Source organism: Antechinus flavipes, chromosome X (assembly GCF_016432865.1).
Source record: "Antechinus flavipes isolate AdamAnt ecotype Samford, QLD, Australia chromosome X, AdamAnt_v2, whole genome shotgun sequence".
Taxonomy (NCBI): domain Eukaryota; kingdom Metazoa; phylum Chordata; class Mammalia; order Dasyuromorphia; family Dasyuridae; genus Antechinus; species Antechinus flavipes.
In genome coordinates this window covers 6,689,210-6,709,766 of record NC_067404.1, presented here as the reverse complement: position 1 = coordinate 6,709,766, position 20,557 = coordinate 6,689,210, and positions in this window count along the sequence as shown.

Genomic DNA, 20,557 nt, shown 5'->3' with positions numbered 1-20,557 from the left:
CATCTGATAAGCCAGGAAAGAGCCTTGGGCCCCCAGATCCGAGTTCTTTGTCAGTGAGACGACCCCTGGATCAGATGAGCAAAAATGGAGATTGGCTTCAGGAAGCCACGGTAAGTCTTTATATGGCTTCAAACAAGGCCAACCACTGGCCGGGATCTTCAATGCTTGAATGCTGGAGGCTGGTAGCCTTCTCCACACTAAACACTTCTGCCATAGATCCAAAGGCCTCAGTCCCCCTGTTTCTCCTTGCAATTCACACTAAGATTCAGAAGCTATTAGGTGAGCAGAATGACTCTTCTACCTCTTCTGGCCTTTTTCATGTAAATGACACATAGTTTATTTGAGACTCATCAAGCAGGTGCATACAGAAAACCAAAAACACAGATCGCGACCAGAGCTAGACTAACGCTACATACGATAGCCATGTACGGTCCGTGTCAGGCACCTGAAACTGATGCCGTCTATGCTTGCCCATTCCACCCCCCTCGGCAGCACAGTACCACCTGGTTATATGAGGGATATCGGCTAATAGCCTGGTCGCTGGCACGATGGTCTGAGCATTTCTGTGGCGCGCGGACTCGTATCTGCCTCCACGGGCCTATCCACTCAGGGGTCATGGTGTCAACTCCTATGAGATCAGAATCTCTAGGTGGCCTGTTTCCTTGGGCCCTTCAGAGTCAAATATATTGTCAGGAAAGATTCTGTTTTGCCTACTGGCCTCCAGACAGAGTTCAGGAAGCCCCACTCCCTAAAGGAGGGGAGAGTGACCTTTCGGTCAGCAAGCATTAAGTGCCTACCATGTGCCAAGTGCTGAAGATATGAATTGAAAAGTGACACAATCCCTGCCCCAAAGGAAATTGTATTCTACTGGGAGGATACAGCACAGTTACAAATAAGCAAACTTTACCAAGTGGGAGATGGAGGGAGGAAATCAGGGAAGGTCTCTTGGAAGAGGTAACAATCGAGCAGATAGATTTAGAAGTGAGTTCTATCAAATATTTAGCCCCCCGCCCCATGCCAATAAACTATTGTATAAACTGTATAAACTATTTGAAAAGAAGTAGGCCGTGTGTTTTGAAAATAAAGAGCTTTAATAAAAATAAGAAGTAGGTGAAGAAAGAATCCTACTAAATTTCTTCTATGACACAAATATGGTTTTGAAACCTAAACCAGGGAGAGCAAAATCAAAACTATAGAGCAGTTTCCCTAATGAATATTGATGCAAATATTTTAAGTAAAAGACTAGCAAGGAGATTACAGTAATAACTCAAAAGATCATACCCAATGAGCAGGTGGGATTTATACTAGGAATGCAGGACTGGTTCAATATTAGCAAAGATGTATGTGTAGATATATAATGGACTTATCAACAAAAACAAAAATTCTGTCATCTGAAAAGACGCAGAAAAAGCTTTGAACAAAACAATATCCCTTCTTATTAAAATACTAGAAAACATAAGAATGAATTATCTAAAATGAAGAGCAAGCCCTATTTATAATGAAGATAAACTGGAACCTTCCTGATAAGATCAGAGGTGAACCAAGGATACACATCATCACTACTATTCAATGTTGTATTAGAAATGCTAACTATAGCAATAAGACAAGAACTGAAGAAATAAGATTGGACAATGAGGAAAGAAAATTATCGTTCTTTGTAGATGATACGTTGGTATAATATGTGACCGATTTAAAAATTGGTCACAACAACTTTACAAAGTTGTAAGATATAAAAATAAACCCATAAATCATCAGCATTTCTCTGTATTATCATCAAAACCCAGCAGGAACATAAAAAGGAATTCCATTTAAAATAACTACCTGATATATGAAAGTAACGGAATACTGTGCTATAAAAAACCAGATCAAAAAAAATGAACAAGCTAGTTTTAGAAAGACCTGGAAAGATTTACATAAATTAATGCTGAGGGAAACAAGCAGGACTGGGAAAACGGCAAAATTGTATGATGATTAAGTATGACAGCCTTGCTTCTCAGCAGTTCAGTGATCCAAGGCAACCCCAATAAATTCTGGATGAAAAAGATCGTCCAAATATAGAGAGAATTATGAAGACAATGTACGTCAACACATGCTATGTTCACTTTTTTCCCCCTGACTTTTCTCTCTCAACATGATTGATGAGGAAATAGGTTTTTTAAAAAATGTTTCTACATGTCCAGTTGCATGTAGTTTCCCCAGTTGGAAAATAAAAATAAAATAAAGCAAAATAAATAACTGCAAACAATATAAGATACTTGGGAGTCTACCTGCCAAGACAAACCCAGGGATTATGTGAACACAATTACAAAATACAGAAATAAAACCAGATCTAAACAATTGGAGAAATATTGCTCATGGTAAGTTGAGTCAATATATAACATAGATTAACTTACCTATTCAGTGACAAACTACCAAAGAATTATTTTGTCGTTAGGAAAAAATAATCAAATTCACCTGGAAGAGCAAAAAATCAAGAATATCAAGGGAATCAGTGAAGGAAGGTGAGGTACCAGATTTCAAAGTATCAATCATGAAAATAATTGGGTCTTAACTAAAAAATAGAGTAGTGGATCAGTGGGATAGATTAAGTACATAATACACAGCAGTCAGTTACCACTGATAAACCCAAAGTTCCTAGCTTTTGGAACAAGAACTCACTAATAAAAATTGCTGGAGAAACTAGAAAGCAGTTTGGCACCAACATCTCACACCACACCAAGATATGGTCAAAATGGACAAATGATTTAGACATAAAGGATGGTATCACAAGTAAATAAGGGGGACATGTAAAAATTTACCTGTCAGTATCCAAGCAATCCCAATAAATTCTGGAGAGAAAATTATAGAGACTGAATGTAGGTCAATATATACCAGTTTCACCTTTTTTTTTCTGGTTTTTTTCCTTTTGTGGTTTTTTCTCCTCCAATGTGATTCATGTGAGAATATGTAAAAAATGAATGTACGTGTATAACGTGTATAAAAAAATGTTTTATATGTAATGAAGGAAAATAGAATTAATAAATTTTTAAAAGAAAATTTTAAAATGTTCCTGTCAGATCTGTGAATAAGAGAAGCATAAATAATTTTGAATATTTGAATTTGAAAAAATTTTTGTACCAACTAATGCAGCCAAAATTAGAAGGAAAATGGGGAAAGGGAGGATTTTTACAGCAAGTTTCTCTGATAAAGAGCTCAGTTCTCTACATAGAGAACTGAGCCAAATTTATAAAAATTGGAGCCATTCCCCAATTGATAATGGTGAAATGATATGAGCAGTTTTCAGAAGTTGAAATTGACACTATTTATAATTATATTAAAATGCTCTAAATCACTATTAATTAGAGAAATACAAATGAAAAACTCTTGAGATACCACCTCACACCTATCGGATTGGCTAACATGACAGAGAAGGAAAAAACAACTCCTGGAGGGGATATGCAAAAAAAAAAAAAAAACGTATATTGTTTTGTTGTTATTTCCAACTCAGGACCTCATTTGGAGTTTTCTTGTCAAAGCTACTGAAGTGGTTTGTCATTTCCTTCTCCAGTTCATTTTACAGGGTTGCCCAGGGTAATACAACCAGTAAGTGTGAGAAAGAGAAGTCTTTCTGATTCTAGGCCCAGGGCTTTATCCACTGAGCCAATTTATAGCGGCTCTTTTTGAGCTGCCAAAGAATTGGAAATCAAAGGGATGCCCATCAATTGGGGAATGACTGAACAAGTTGTGATAGAAATGTGATGGAATACTATTGTGCTATAAGAAATGACAAGCAGGATAGTTTCAGAAAAACCTGGGAAGATATGTGTGAACTGATGCAAAGTGAAGTGAACAGAACCAGGAAATCCGTGTATATAATAACAGCAATATTAGAATGATCAATTGTGAAAGACAGCTATTTTGATTAAAACAGTGATCCAAAACTAAAGGATCCATGATAAAAAGAAATGCAATCCATCTCCAGAGAGAGAATTGATGAACTCTGAAAGAAGATGGAAACATACTTCTTTTACTTTCTTTTTCTTGCTTTTTTTGGTATCATGGCTGCTATATAAATATAGTTTGCATGACATTACATGTATAATGTATATTATATTTCTTACCTTCTAAATGGATGGGAGGGAAAACTGAAAGCTCAAAATATATTTTAAAATGGTAAAAAAAAAAATTTAAAAATTAAGAAAACAAAAAATAGTTTGGAAGTAACTCATGCCCAGAGTTCTTAAGGATTCAGGGTTATCTTCCCCAAAGCACTTCATCCTCTCCCAAGGAGACAAGTTCAAGGAGATGGCAGTGAGTTGTGCTTTAGAAGTACTGATTTCATCTTCATACAGAGCAAAAGCCTAGTGCATCAGTTCGTCACCTATGGTTTCATTATTTTCGTAATTAATTTCTCCAGCTCATATTCACTGAAGAAGCAGTTCTGCCAATTCTGCCCTCATTCAAACTCAGATATGAAAAAAACTGTCACTTTCCACTTTATTATTCACTTTGGAATTTTTTTGTACTGGAAAGCCGACTGATATGCTGCAAATATCATGGAAGGGAGTGTTCTTGGGTTGTTCCAAAATACTTTTGTTCTCTGTTTCAATCTGACTGCAAAAGATGAATGAGGCTTTCCCTGAAACTCTGATCAACAGCAAAATGTACAGGTTGACTACACTGATTCTGAATCAATATAGATACTAGATTCATGATTGCATCTATCTGGTCATGGGAGACAATTTGTGCTGTTATTTCAGGCATTACTAAGCACTTAGCAACAGTCATAGTCAAAATGCTCAAAAAAGGAATGGAAGTGTTTTATTTCAAAACTGTTAAAATGTCAGAGGTATCAACACACACATTCAATTGTCTTGTGAGTTTCTTTAACTCTACTGATATCAATGTTTCAGATTTTGCTCACTAAATATTGCCACTATTGTTTTGTAGCACTTTATCAGCACACTCCATATAGTACAGATGGCACTTCTTGACAAAGTTCATGAGAAACCTGCAGACATCACGTCTTCTGAAGTTATGTCTTGTCTGGACTCTATTATAGTAGCTACTCGTGGAAATGTCCAAAACAGCCACTCCCATCTCCTACTCTCCAGCCACACCACAGTAGTTCCTAGAAGGAAAACTACCCAGTAACTGAATAGATGCCTTTACAGTTACCTTTACTGTGGGCAAAGATCAGAGGTCTGATGTCTGATTTGGGGCAGGCTCCTGCATTTCCCTTGCTACAGGGACTTTTGCAGGGTTACAAGATGTCCCAGTTCTGGTCAGGGAAATCTAGCCGCAGGAGCTGGCTAGAGGAATCATGCAAGGGCATTTAGGAAAGCAACTTTATATAGAGTTCAGAAAAGAGATGAAATTTCATTACACGGGATTTAGTGATCCAAGGTGAGGGCCCATGTTGCTGCTTGTGCCCTGGATACAAGTGAAGCTTGAGTTTCTAGAGAGACCCTGAATGTAATGGTCCCTGTAGGTAAGGGTCTGATATGGTGGGGCTCCCAAAGCTGTTGTTAAGTCCATTAGTTTTCAGTTAGAGTGCTCCTTTCTCTCTGGGGTAGTTTTCCTTCTAGGGATTACGGTGGTGATATTGTGAGAAAGGGGACAGAAAAGTAATGGTAGAGGGCACAGGCTCCCTTTACATAAGCTACTGATCTGTGAAGCAGACAAGGACCGGTTGGTTTCTCAGTCTGGAGTGGTTCAGAAGTGTTTGGAGCATGCTGTCTCTGAGGGCCAATAAAATAGAACCCTCCCAATGGGGTCATGAGCTGGACCTCTAGTAATGTGGGGATGACAAAAGCGTCAAGGTGTTGGGACCTTGAATAACATATCCAACAATTAATCATTTTAGAGAAGCATTTCACTGGGATGCATTTCAGGAGAGTGAAGTACATATGTCTGTTGACCAAAGTGAAGGAATTAGGAGTAGGATAATCATTTTGGAAAATGCAAGGCCAGAGACTGCTATAGCAGCAAGAAAGGAAAGGCTCAGTCCATAGAGAGTAATTGTGAACTTTCAGCCCACGGTCAGTTTCCTGGATATGCTATCTCCATCTGTGAGCAGCTGCTTCTCATACAGGAGGTCTTGGGAACAGCTGTCTACTTAGATGTCGGCTCCATTGGAACCAGTTTGATTTTCAAGGTCAGGTCACCTGGAGGTTCTGCAATCCAGATAAGTGGTACTGCTCTTTTAAGATGTGACAGGTGGATCCAGGACTCCACTCCCTAGAGTTTGACTGCAGTGAGGTGGTGAGCAGGACTTCAAAGGGACCTTTCTACCTGGTTCCAATGAGTTTTTCAGAGATGGAGATGGTGTTTCCAGTAGACCCAATCACTAAGTTGGAGTAGGGGCTGAGCCTCAATTGAGATTCATAAAGAATGGGACTGTGAGACAAGTTGATCTGCCTCTGGTATTTTCTGAGCCAACCCAATACAGTATTGTAGGGGTCTTTAACTGCTGAGGCTTCCCACCTATGGGTAAAGTTAGATTGGGTATCCTGTTACTGTCTCCTAAGGACTGAGCTGGTGGGAACCAACTAGTCTGGATCTATGGCTTTGTAGGGCTAAAGGAAGGGCTTTGGGTCAGGGGATACCTAGCTCTTCAGAGAATTTAGCAAGGTCTTTCAACTATCCCTGATGACTGGGTGATAGGCACAATGGCGGCACTTAGTGATTGACCAGGGTAAAAGCAGCTTAGTTAATGGTGCTCCCATGAAATGGTATCCATGAAATGGATACCTCTATCACTGTTTTGTTTTTTTTTTTTAATATTCATTTTAATAGCTTGTTATTTTCAAAATATATGCAAAGATAATTTTCAACATTCACACCTTGCAACATTCACTTGGAACACAAGATTCCAAATTTTTCTCCCTCCCTTCCTCCATCCCCACCCCAGACGGCAAGCAATCCAATATATGTTAAACATGTACAATTCTTCTATACATATTTGTACAATTATCATGCTGCACAAGAAAAATCAGATCAAAAAGCAAAAATATGAGAAAGAAGAAAAAAGAGTGAGAATGCTATGTTGTGATCCACACTCAGTTCCCACAGTCCTCTCTCTGACTGTAGATGGTTCTTTTCATCATAAGATCATTGGAACTAGCCTGAATCATCTCATTGTTGAAGAGGGTCATGTCCATCAGAATTGATCATTGTATAATCTTGCTGTTGCCGTGTACAATGATCTCCTGGTCCTGCTCGTTTCACTCAGCATCAGTTCATGCAAGTCTCTCCAGGTCTTTCTGAAATCATCCTGCTGGCCATTTCTTAAAGAACAATAATATTCCATAACATTCATATACCATAACTTATTCAACCATTCTCCAATTGGTGGGCGTCCACTCAGTTTCCAGTTTCTAGCCACTACAAAGAGGGCTGCCACAAACATTCTTGCACATTCAGGTCCCTTTCCCTTCTTTAGTATCTCCTTGGGATAGAAGCCCAGTAGTAACACCGCTGGATCAAAGGGTATGCACAGTTTGATAGCCCTTTGGACATAATTCCAAATTGTTCTCCAGAATGGTTGCATCAGTCACATCTCCATCAACAATGTATCAGTGTCCCAGTTTTCCCATATCCCCTCCAATAGTGCTCACTATCATTTCCTGTCATCCTAGCCAATCTGACAGGTGTGTACTGATATCTCAGAGTTATTTTAATTTGCATTTCTCGGATCAATAATGATTTCGAGCATTTTTTCATATGATAACAAATAAATAGCTTTAATTTCTTCATTTGAAAATTGTCTGTTCATATCCTTTGATCATTTATCAATTGGAGAGTGGCTGTGCTCTTATAAATTTGGGTCAGTTTTCTAAATATTTTAGAAGTGAGGCCTTTATCAGAATCCTTGGATGTAAAATTTTCTCCTCAGTTTTCTGCTTCCCTTCTAACCTTGGCTACATTGGTTTTGTTTGTACAAAAACTTTTAAGTTTACTATGATCAAAATGATCCATTTTGCATTTCATAATGTTCTCTAATTCTTTGGCCATAAATTCCTTCCTTCTCCACAGATCTGAGAGATAAACTATCCCTTGTTCTCCTGATTTGCTCATAATATCACTCTTTATGTCTATATCACGAACCCATATACTAATAAATTGTTGATGGAGCTGTGAAATGATGCAACCATTCTTGAGAGCAATGTGAAACTATGCTCAAAAATTTATCAAACTGTGCATCCCCTTTGACCCAGCAATGTTTTCTACTGGGATTATATCCCAAAGAGATATTAAAGGAGGGGAAAGGATCCACATGTGCAAAAATGTTTGTGGCAGCCCTCTTTGTAGTGGCCAGAAACTGGAAACTGAGTAGCTGCCCATCAATGTAAAATTTTTTCTTGTGCAGTATGATAATTGTGGAAATATGTATGCAATATATTGCATTTAACATATATTTCTACCATATTTAACATATATTGGATTACTTGCTGTCTGGGGGAGTGGGTGGGGAAAAGGAAAAAAAAATGGAGCACAACATTTTGTAAGGGTTAATGTCAAAGGATTATCCATGCATGTTTGGAAAAATAAAAAGGTATTATTTCAAAAAAAAACATGAACCCAATTTGACCTTATCTTGGTATAGGGTATTAGGTTTTGGTCAATGCCTAGTTTCTGCCATGCTATTTTCCAACTTTCCCAGTAATTTTTGTCTAATTCACTATGTATTTCTTTAGAAGCCTCCCATAATGGAATGAATTTTTTTCCCTAAGAGAATTTTTGCTACTCTAGAGGCTGTGGCAGTATGGCAGGGGAACACTTTTACCCAGTGGAAGAACATACAGACCATCACCAAAGCATATTTGTAACCATGGACAGGTGGCCATTGAATGAATTCAATCTGCCAGGTTGCAAACGGTAAATCTGGGAGAACAAACTGGCCATGAGCCGACTTGGATGTATTGTGCTTGAGGCAGGTGGGACACATCTCATAGGCAGTGACAGCCCTTGAAAATTCCCCCTCCAATATTTTCAGGCTAGCTCCACCAACTTGTCAAGTCCCCAATGGCTGAATGAATTAAGGTGTTCCAATCATAGGGAGGGATAAGCTCTTGGAGAGTACTACAAGTCCTTTTGGACCAATCTGTAGTCCTGTATTCTTAAAAATTTAACATCCCTCGTTTTTAACTTTTTCTTGCTTTGTGATAAGCATTCTCTTCTGGGCTGTAGCTATTTCTTCCCTAGTTAGGCTAAGAGACTTAGGCAAGTCTTGAGAGGTGGATAGACTAAGGGATAACCTTACCTATGGGGTTATAGGAGCTGTGCCCTCAGGAATTGGGGGTGTTAAACCTGCGGTTTTAGCTGCTTCATTTCCAGCTAAATGGTTTCCAGGAGCACGAATGCTGTTTTCTTGGAATTTCTCCGGGAAGCAGTAAGCAGGCTAACGGATGGGAAACTGTTTCTGATTTTTAATGGGCTGTCCTGAGGAGGTGAGGAAGCCCTGAGGTTTCCTTGGCACCCCAAAGTCGTGGGCCACCCCAAATGCATCCCTGCTGTCAGCGTAGATGTCAGTCCTTTTCCCTTTCCCTAATTCACAAGCCCTGGCTCCTGCCTCGAGTTCAGCTGGTGCCGAATGGGCGTCGGGTAGAGATGAAGCTTCGGCCGCTTCCGCCCAAGTGGTCACGTCATGACCAGCCACCACATCTTCTTCCTCATTTCTGAGGCAGGATCCATCAGCACCCCGTCCAGATCTGCTCCTTCTTTATAAAGGGGTTTCCTTCGGGGCCTCCCGCAGAGAGAACAAGACACCCAGCCCGATGAGCTAAGGTCCCATCCTCACTTTGCACCTCTGGGAGAAAGGTGGCAGAAGTTACACGTGGGAAGGTCGGGTTAGGCTTGGATAACAAAGCCACTTCCAGGGTGGCTAGCCTGCCGGAGGACCAACGCCGAGTGACAAATGTCCTCATTGGCAGAGATGAGGAGCCTGCGGCCACTGCCGCCCACAGGAAGCCTTTAGCAACATTGTCCCGAGTTGTGCTGTAGCGTCCCAGGGGGCGAACGTTCTCGCCGTGTTTCTGGGTCGGTGTCGGTGCACCCCCAGCATTCCCTCCTTTCTCCGAGACACATCCATCCAATGGGAGAGAATGGCTGGGGAGGCCGAAAGCTGCAGGGGGGTGGGGGCAGACTTCAAAGAATCTAAGGAGTTTGGAGCTTCTGGAGGAAAGGCAAAGGCTCAGGTCTAGAAAAAAGGCTCAGGCCCAGAATCCTCTAGGATCCATAAAGGGCGGCAATACCTGAAAAGTCAGGGGTCCGGGGAGGACGCCAGCCCGCCAGCCCAAGGAAGGCGTGGAACTGATGTTTGGTGTGGGACACGGGAAACCGAGGGAGGGCTTTAAGACCGGCTGACTCTAGGCAGAGGCCAGAGGCAGAGGTGATGTCCTAGGAGCTCTGCAGAGGGGTGAGCACAGGGTCCCTAAGGACAGGAATGTCCCGACCAGAAATGTCCTGGGGGGGGGGGGCGGGGGGGACGGGGAGGGAGGAGATCACCAACAGAGTGCTCGATGAGGACAAGTCCCGCTTTGATCCCTGTGAGAAATGGGACATGACTCGGCGAATCCCTGCGGCGGGACAGCCCGAGGCGCGCTGCGGCCCTCCCAGGTAAAAGCAAAGCTGAGCCGGCTTTCGGCCGACCGGGACCCAGAAGGAAGCACAGAGTCAACCGCTGGGAAGTGAGTGGCCCAGGGAGGCACGAGGCGAAGCGGAGTGGGGGGGTTTGGGAGGACGGGTGCCCCGGGTATTACAACAGCAGGAACTGCTCAGGGCTCGCGCACGAGGCGCCAACCCGGACCGCCAGGCTCAGACTGGAAAAAGGGGCGTCTTCACGGGGAAGTACAGGGAATGATGAGGCCCTTAGAGAGAGAAGCATAGACCAGGGGCCCAACTCCACAGGAGCCTCAGTGCTGAGTGGCTATCGGCCTATGGGGAGTAAGGCTTTAGAGGAGTCCAGCTGCACAGGAGGCGGGCACTCCTAACTATGTCAGTAGCATCTGAAGCCCCCCAGCTGGGGAAGCTTGCTCAGGAGCTGGAGGCTCAGAAGGGAAGAGGCCTAAGGGAACGGGAACCCTTCCAGCAGTGGAGGGCGGCGGGGATAAAAGCCGTCAGGTTCCTTTGGGGACAGATGAAATGGTGGCCTGTGATTTATGGAGCAGATCGCGTCCTTGTAGATGGCTAGGAGCCTCGGGGACCAGGACAAAAGGGGGGGAAGCGCCGATCCTCGCAATAAAAAGGGAGACCCGAGACAGGTCTGATTGGCAATCCCCACAACGGAGACACAATCGACTCCAGGGGAGAGGCTGGGGAAGGCAGAGGGGTTGAAAACTGAGAGTGTCAACTACAGCAATCACCCCTTGGCCCGTAGGAACAAGGAGTCGTCTCCACCAGGAGTCATGGGCTATAACGGGCGTGGCCTGACTATCCATCCGCCTCAGTGGCCAGCCTTCCTCGGAGCTGAGTCATGCTGAGGGATTGGCCCTGTAGGAGGGTCCCTCGATGTTTTCTAGGATCTTGCTCTTTTTTCTCCTCAGCAGCTACTCTCGCCCCTCCTTGGACATTCTTTCCTCCAGTGGCCAGGTTCTCCACGAGTGGAACCAAGTCCTGGCCTGGCTGATTTTGATGGTACAGGAGGGGAACAAAAAGGGTTGGGCTGCTGAGGCCAGGAGGGGCGGGGTGATGAAGAACGGGGTGATGAAGAACGGGCTGCTGCAGCTGCAGAGGGGTTGCAAGGAAAAAGTTCTTTCCTCCTCCCTTAAGTTCCTTTTTACTGTTTTCATCCTGCTCTGCCAGAGTAACTGGCAGCTGTGCTACAGTCTGGAAGAAGAGCCCAGTGTCAGTGTTGCTGGTCAGAAATAGTCAGTTTGATAATTATGAAAATCATAATTTTTCCTCAGCCACTTATCCCTGCCTCACACGAAGAAGGGCCCTTCTTATCAAGGCCAACTCCTCTGCCTATACAAGCAATCCCAATCCATCTCCTCCCGCAGATTGTCTCCTCTATCATCTCCTCTGCCTTACTTATTTCCAATCTGTCTCTTGTATCCTTCCCAACTGCCTACAAACATGTCCCCCATCCTGAAAAAACTTCACTTGATCCTTCCATATCTCTTTTCTTTTTTGTGACTAAACACGTTGAGAAGATGTATACAATAGGTGTCTCTATTTTCAGTTTTCTCCAAAGTTACTAGTGGTCTCTTCGTGACCAGATCCAGTGGCCTTTTCTTAGTCCTCATTCTCCTGGACTTCTTCACAGCTTTGGATACTGTGGATCATGTTCTCCCTCTTCATCCTTTCTTCTCTCTAAATTTTCAAGACACCACTCACATTCTTACTGTTTCTCCACCTACCTATCTGACTGGTCCTTCTCTGTCTTTTTTGATGGATCTTTCTCCAGATCATGCTTGGTAATTTGAGTATTCCTCGGGGGTTCTATTTTGGGCTCTCTCTTCTTCTCTTACTACTTGGTGATCTCGGCTCTCCTACGGAGGCTCCTGCGTGAGCGAGATTTAATTACTATCTCTATGCTGATGATGGTGATGTGGGAAAGATTAGATTCTAGATTCCCATCCCCTCCTAGTGAATGTAATTACCCTTTGACTCACAAATCCTGGTGCCTTTGAATTCCAATAGAAGATCCGGACCTGTCCCAGCCCAACCCGGATCTGAGCCAACTTTGGGGCTACACCCCAAAGCCCCTCGAGCTAAGTCTCCTATTATAAAAAGGCCACACTGGGAACCCCTTTTTGCAGAGATTCCAAACATGGTAGCCATGTGAGGACCCTCTGTCCGCTGGACCCTCTGTCCGGTGCCCTCCTTATCTCTGTCTTCACCTATCTCCTTACTTCCAAACCCAATAATAAACCTCTTTTATCAATTAAGCTCTCGGGCCAATAAATGCTTTTATTGGGAACTCGTGCCGCTACTGGACTCCATTTACCGCAGTATCCTTGCGCCGAATCCAAGGGGGTTGCAGGGGAGCTTTGCTTGACTCCCTGTACCCCAAACCTGCCACTAGACCTCAACTAAACCCTAATTTCATTTAGGTACCCCAAATCTAGACCTCAACACTTCTATAATGAGGGAGCTGCTCAAATTCCCGGGCTAATTTGAGCTTGCTGGCAGACTTCGGGAGTCTTCAGGGAGATTCCTCATAAGGAGAGTCGCTCATAGGACGCTGTGAGGACAAAATCCTGTTTTTTTTTCTTTTAGCAAACAGCCCTCTGGGAAGGCCTTTGTGACACCTTCTAGAGATGTCTACAAAGGTTATGTTATAGAATGGGAAAGTTTTCGGGTTTTGCCATGAATTAGCTTTCTTCCCCATCCCTATAGAGATTTTAAGCTGTCTCTTATTGCAGAGACAAACACTGGGCTTGAGAAAAATGCCTCAATCTCAACACCTGAACTCTGAATAGATTAGCTGAATTCCAATGTCTCTGGACAAGTCCATCCTTTAAAGTGCTTTTTTTTTTCTTTCGAATCTTGGGACTCATTAACACTTATGCCCTCAGGCAAAAGCAGCTAGCCAAAACACACCCAGCATGATTGTCTCTTTAAAAGCTGAAAGACTCAGCCTAGTGAAACCTAGGACCCACCCACCACCTCAACTTTTTCAGGGTCCAAACCTCAATGTTTCTTCCACTCTGCTGCTAACAGCTGTTGGTTTCCCTTTAACTCTAACCTGAGACACTGAGCTTTTTTCTTCTCAGGGCAACTTCTGCCTCCTGAAAAAACATTTGGAGCGGAAGCGCCTTTTAGTACAAATCTCTCCCAGACTTAGTCCTTTAGGTGCCCTGGAAACTGTCTGAGGAGACCCTAGTCTCTGTCCTGAGTTGAGCAGGAGGAACAACAGAGAAACTGCTTCACACCAAAGGGGCTGAATTGGCCCCCGGCGTCCTGCTCTCCAGTAGGGAATTGGGGTCTGGCCCTGTTTCCCTTTTTATCCCAGGACAGTCCCAACACCTCAGGGGCCGGTAAGTTGGGTTGTCAGTGCTGAGATACTTTGCACTCCCTCTGACCCCTTCCACCTGAACAAGATGAGGTGAGATCTTTCCAGACAGTTATGAAAATCAGTAAGGCTTCATCTATTTCAAAGTTTGAGTAGGCCTGAAGGACTTTAAGTCAAGGGCATACTTAAAGTATCTCCTCCCTGCTAGTCTCCTAAGGGCATACTTAAAGTCTCCTCTCGGGCATACTTAAAGTCTCCTCTCTGCCATCCTCCTAAGGACATATTTAAAGTCTCCTCCCTGTTATCCCCTAAGGGCATACTTAAGCCCCCTTCTTGTTATCCTCCCTATTTCGACCAAATATGGGCAACTGTGTACTTATTGGTCAAGTTCAATTTCTTGGGTAGTTCTCGTTTAGAATGTAAGATCCTCAGCCAATAAGGATGAGGGTCAGTGGTGGGAGGGGGAATTTGCGTTAGGGATTAAAAGCCTTGACCCTGCCCCCTACGGTGCTTCCTCCCTTCCATTGTCTGCTCAATGGGTGGGACACCCGATTCTCGTGAGAACGTATGATAAACTTTGCTTTGCTTCTAGAGATCTATCCAGTCTTTTTTTATTTTTTATTAATGGTTTCTGACCCAATACACCCTTCCCCCATAAGAGTGGGGAAAGTGGGGGGAAGGCTTAGGATATTTGCTTATTGAGGAACCAACTCTTTTTAAAGAAAGGCAGCACAGTTAAAAGATTTCTAAGAGCTTAAATTGCATTCTTATCTTGATTAGATATGTAGGCTTCCAATTTCCCCTGACTTCTTAGTCTACACCCTGGACCAACACCAGGAGAAATTAGCTTCCCTGGAAATGAAGGGGCTAAACTCGAGGCTACTTAACACTTTTTACTATAGACAAATAATCTTTTGCTCCCAGCATTTTCTCCTACTTCTCCTTGTTAGATGGGACATCAGCATTTTTACAGGCAGCCCACAGAAGGGACCTGATGGATTTCCTGCTGTCGCCATCTCCACCCTTAGATGACACCCCGGTTTTAACCTGCTCCCGAGATCTGGGCTTCAATCTTTGGACTCTCAACTGTCCTTCAGCCTGGAGAACATGGGACAACCGACTAGGAATGACTGACTGGGACACACACCCCTTAGATGCCCTGTTGCCATCCCCATACCCCACACCTCATGCCTCACCTCCTGGCATGAACCCCCAAATCTCTATGACTCTTGCCAGCTCGAAGCAGTTAAGAGAAGATCGGTGTCCCTTTTCCCACATGCCTTTGGAGGTGACTTCTTGAGGGGGGGATGGAGAGGGGACCCCCAAACTTGGAAAATCCTGGAAGGAGAAAATCTTCAATTCTGTCTCAATAAGAGACCTTGCCCCATGTCTTTTACCTTAAATGAATTTAAGTTCCAACTGCTTGAGCGGGGAATGATGTGGGAAACATTAGTTTCTAGATTCCCATCCCCTCCTAGTGAATGTAATTACCCTTTGACTCACAAATCCTGGTGCCTTTGAATTCCAATAGAAGATCTGGACCTGTCCCAGCCCCACCTGGATCTGACCCAACTTTGGGGCTACACCCCAAAGCCCCTCAAGCTAAGTCTCCTATTATAAAAAGGCCACACTGGGAACCCCTCTTTGCAGAGATTCCAAACATGGTAGCCATGTGAGGACCCTCTGTCCAGTGCCCTCCTTATCTCTATCTTCACCTATCTCCTTACTTCCAAACCCAATAATAAACCTCTTTTATCAATCTAGCTCTCGGGCCAATAAATGCTTTTATTGGGAACTCGCGCCACTACTGGACTCCATTTACCGCCGTATCCTTGCGCCGAATCCAAGGGGGTTGCAGGGGAGCTTTGCTTGACTCCCTGTACCCCAAATCTAGACCTCAACAATGGGAGGAAGGGAGAAAAATTTTGAACACAAAGTCTCACAAAAATGAATGTTGAAACTATCTTTACATGTGTTTGAAAAAATAAAAGATTAAATACTAAAAAAATAATATTGTCACTATTATATAAACTGTTCTGACTCTGCATCAGTTCATACAAGTCTTTCCAGGTTTCTCTGAAACCACTCCTTTCATAATTTCTTATAGAGCATACATAAACCATAATTTGTTTAGTCATTCCCTAATGGATGAGCATCCTTTAATTTTAAGTTCTTTACTAAAGCTGGCACTTAAAGGAGCTAGGGAGGTCAGTAGCGGAAGCAAAGAAGGAAGAGTATTCTAAGCATGCAGGGAGTGGGGCAGCCAGAGAGAATGCACAGAGCCAAGAGATGGACAGAGAGAGACTGTTCGATTAAAGAGTGTGGAGCTGCAGCAACAACAAGATTGATTATACAATGATCAGTTCTGATAGATGTGGCTCTTTTCAACAGCGAGGTGATTCAGGCCACTTCCAATGCTCTTGTGATAAAGAGAGCATCCCAGAGAAAGGACCGTGGGGGCTGAATATGCATCACAACAGATTATTTTCACTTTTGTTGTTGTTTGCTTTCATTTTGTTTTCTTTCTCATTTTTTTCCTTTTGGATCTGATTTTTCTTATGCAGCATGATAATGATGGAAATATGGATGAAATCTGCATATGTTTAACATATATTGGATTATTTGACATCTAGGGGAGAGGATGGAAGGAAGGGTGGGAAAAAAAATTTGGAACACAAGGTTTTTCAAGGATGTATGTTGAAAACTATGCATATATTTTGAAAATAAAAAGCTTTAAAAAAGAGTGTAGCTGGAAGGCCTCCATTTGTTAACTATTCAGTGACATATGCTGAACAGACAAGTTTCCATATGGAGACAAGGGGCCACGAGCACAGGAGCTAAATGTGAGCGTATCCCCAGTGCATATTCTTATTGTATTAGAGCTAAGTAAATCTCCTTTTGTTAACTTTTCAATTACATATGCTGAACAGACAGATTTCCTTATGGACAAAAGCAGGCTCTTCTCCCCCTTCCCCCCAGCACACAAAGTAGGATTATATTCATAGTACATATCCTGGTTGTGTTAGAGTTGAGTAAACCTTCCTTTGTTAACTATTCACTGATATATGAGTGCCTTGTTTGGTCTTAACATTTGGAACCTGAACTGGGTATCAGTGTCATTATCACCTCTAAAAGTCTAGGGGGGAAAACTCTGGATTGGGGCCAGGTTATATAGGGCTCTAAAAGCTAAACAGAGTTTATATTTTAATCTGGGGCAGAGGTTTGAGGTTTTTAGCTACTTGAGAGAAGGGACTGCTATTTATTTAATTTTTTGGTTGTTTTGCTTTTCTTTATACCCCAAGCACTTTTTTGTGTGTTTGTTTTTTGTTTTGTTTTGGTTTTTTGCAAGGCAGTTGGGGTTAAGTGACTTGCCCAAGGTCACACAGTAAGTGTTAAATAGTCTAAGGTAGGATTTGAACTCGGGTCCTCCTGACTCCAGGGCCAGTACTCAACCCAAAGACTTTTTACAATCCCTGATACATAGTAGAAATAAATAGTTAATCGTCTGACTGTTGAAGCCTACGGACTCCTCAGAATAATGTTTTTAAATACATAAAATTTACAGAGGCAATCAGTCATATCTATACTTTTCTTTTTCAAAGTTCACAGGTAGTAGATTACAAAACACCTGGTCTAGAAGAAATGAGAGACCACTGGTATCAGGTGAGTAAGGGAGTCACATGATCAGATCTGCACTTTTAAGGAAAATTACTTTGGTGGCAAGCTATAGAAGGATTGGACTGGGGAAAACTGAGGCAAGGAGAGCAGTTAAAAAACTGTTGTAATTATCTAAGTGAGAGGTGATGAAGACCAAAATTAAGGTTGTGGTTGTGTGAGTAGAGAGAAGGGACTGGATGCAAGAGATATGTTATGATGGTAGAAATGGCAAGATTTGGCAACTGATCAGATATGGGCAGTGAGGGAGAATAAGGAGTTGAGGATAATGCCAAGATTAAGAACCCGAGACGCTGGAAAGATGGTTGTTCCTTCAACAGAAATAAAGTTTGGAAGAAGGGAGGACTTAGAGGGAACAACAATGAGTTTAAGTGTAGACATTAAGTTTAGGACATCTAGTTTGAAATGTCTAAAAAGCAGTTTGTTATGTGGGGACTTAAACTTAGAGGAGAGATTGGAGCTGATATATAGATTTAGGACTCATCTGCACAGAGATGAAAGTTAAACTATGAGGTTAAAATTATGGGAGCTGATGAGGTTACCAAGAGAGCAATTACAATCTCTCTAGTTGGACTTCCAAGTCACTTGAGCCACAAGATGGAAGACTAGACATTTTCTCTGATCCCCACAACCCTCAAAACAGAAATTTTATAGCCCAAAGATAAAGCAGCTTCAACTGTCTCCATGGTCTAGGACACTTAGAATCCAAAAGAAAGTTTAATAAGTACCCATGACTCACTGACCCTGAGCTCACTCATCACCCCTCCCCTATCTCTCACACAACTGGCAGGGAGGCCAAACTAGAAGACCCAAGGACTCAACATATTGTCTTACAAGAAAAATGATCCCTTCCCTCTTTACAGTGCCATGGTATACCCAGCTCAAGGCTGTAGAAATTTGCTTGGGCTTTGACAGATTGGCCACAGTCCTTCAGAAACAAAAAAACAGTCTGCCAAAAGCTTCAGACTGCAAGCATTAGGGATAGAAAAGCATAGCATCCATCTGGAGTTGGTTCTGACTACCCAAAAGTCAGCTGGAGCTAGGCCCTAGGAAGATGAACTAGAAAATGGTCAATGTGGGAAAAGGTTGAAATTCTTTTGAGATCCAGTCCCCAAAGGTTCCCCCATCATCAAAGGAGGGGGGTCAGGAAGTAAGTGATAAGGAAAATAGCGAAGAAGGTACTGGAAGTAGCAAATATTTCAGGAAGAATCAATTTCAAACACCTTGAACATAAATACATAAATCAATAGAATAGACAGAAAGGGAAGAGAACAAAATGAAATCATTTTCAAAAAAGGTGAAGAAAACAAAAACAAAACAAAACAAAAAGCCCCTAAAAAATAAAAGAAGTTGAAGGCAAAGAGAGAAAGCAGTGTTTTAATTAGCTACTTAACAAAGAAAAAAGAGGGGAAGGATTATATAGATGGATAAAATGAAGAAAGAAAAAGGAGTAAATATAGTAAATAAACCTCCACAGTTAAGAAAAGAAGAAAGAATTTGAGGATGAAGGGAAGAGAATCTTCCACAGGCTCAGGTTAAAGTAGATTAAAGAATAAATGAAGAAATTCTCTTTAAAGAGCAAAACAAACCCCAATTTGAAACATTTTATGTTTCAAACTATTAGAGAAAAATTAGGAAAAACATAAACCTGACTCTCATAACTTAAAAAGGTGATTATATTAAATAATCAAATATGATGACAATGAACCTACAAAGCTTCCCAAAGGGCTGATAGTTGCTGAAACCAACAACAGTTTATTGCAATTTCCAATGAGGAATAGACCCAGATGATCAAGAACTTGTTGAGCTCAAAGAGAGCAGTGATCAGACTTTGCCTCAGATCAAATCACTTTGGGAGCATTAAACTATCCTTGAGATTCTAGAATAATACAACACTCAATTTCTCAAGAAAGAAGCAAAAGGGCCCAAAATTTTATATATATATATATATATATATATATATATATATATATATATATATATATATATATAAAATTTAATAATCCCTGATATTGTCCCAGAAATTTGCAGAACCCAATCCTAACATAAAGTCCAAAGTGAAGAAATAAGTTGGAAGAATAAGAACAGAAAAAGAAATCCACTATTAAAATATATGGTAAAGAGGAGGCATAAATCCAAGAGGAGGCAAAACATAAATCCAGAAGAAAAGAAAGATTCTAAAACAGCCATAGGCAAAGCCTAAAAAAAAACACCAAACACCAAAATTCCTGAAAGAGATGAAGGAAGAGTTTTTTAAAAGATTTTTTTTTTTTAAGGGCCATCTAGGTGGCACAGTGGATAGAGTACTAGCACGGACATCAGGAGGATCTGAGTTCAAATATTGTTTTCGACACTGCCTATGTGACCCTGGGGCAAGTTGCAAATCACAAGTCATTTAACCACGACTGCCTAAAAAAAATTATTTTTTAAATAAATGCAAGTGCTAAAAGAAAATAAATGAGAACTAAGGAATAAAGATTTGGAAAGAGAATTAACATCTTGGAACAAAAAATACAAAACCTTGCTGAAAATCAGAATTAACAAAAATAGAGGCTAATGACTTCATAAAACAAAAAGAAATGCTAAAATTAAGACAAAGAATAAAAAAATGGAAGAAAATATAAAGTGTTTCATAGCAAAAACAAATGATCTAAAAAACAGATCAAGAAGAGAAAAATAAATAATCATTGGACTGCCTGAGATCTATGACCAAAAAATAAGCATAGATATCACAATCAAGAAATCAAAAAAGAAAACTGCCTAGATATCTTAGAATTAGAAGACAAAGTAGAAATAAGATGAATCCAAAGATCACTTCCTGAAAGAAACCCCAAAATGAAAACTCCCAGAAACCTTATAATCAAAATCCAAGATTTTCAGGTCAAAGGGGAAAAAATTAGTGCAAGCAGCTAAAAAGAAAGCAAATATAAGTCAATCACTATA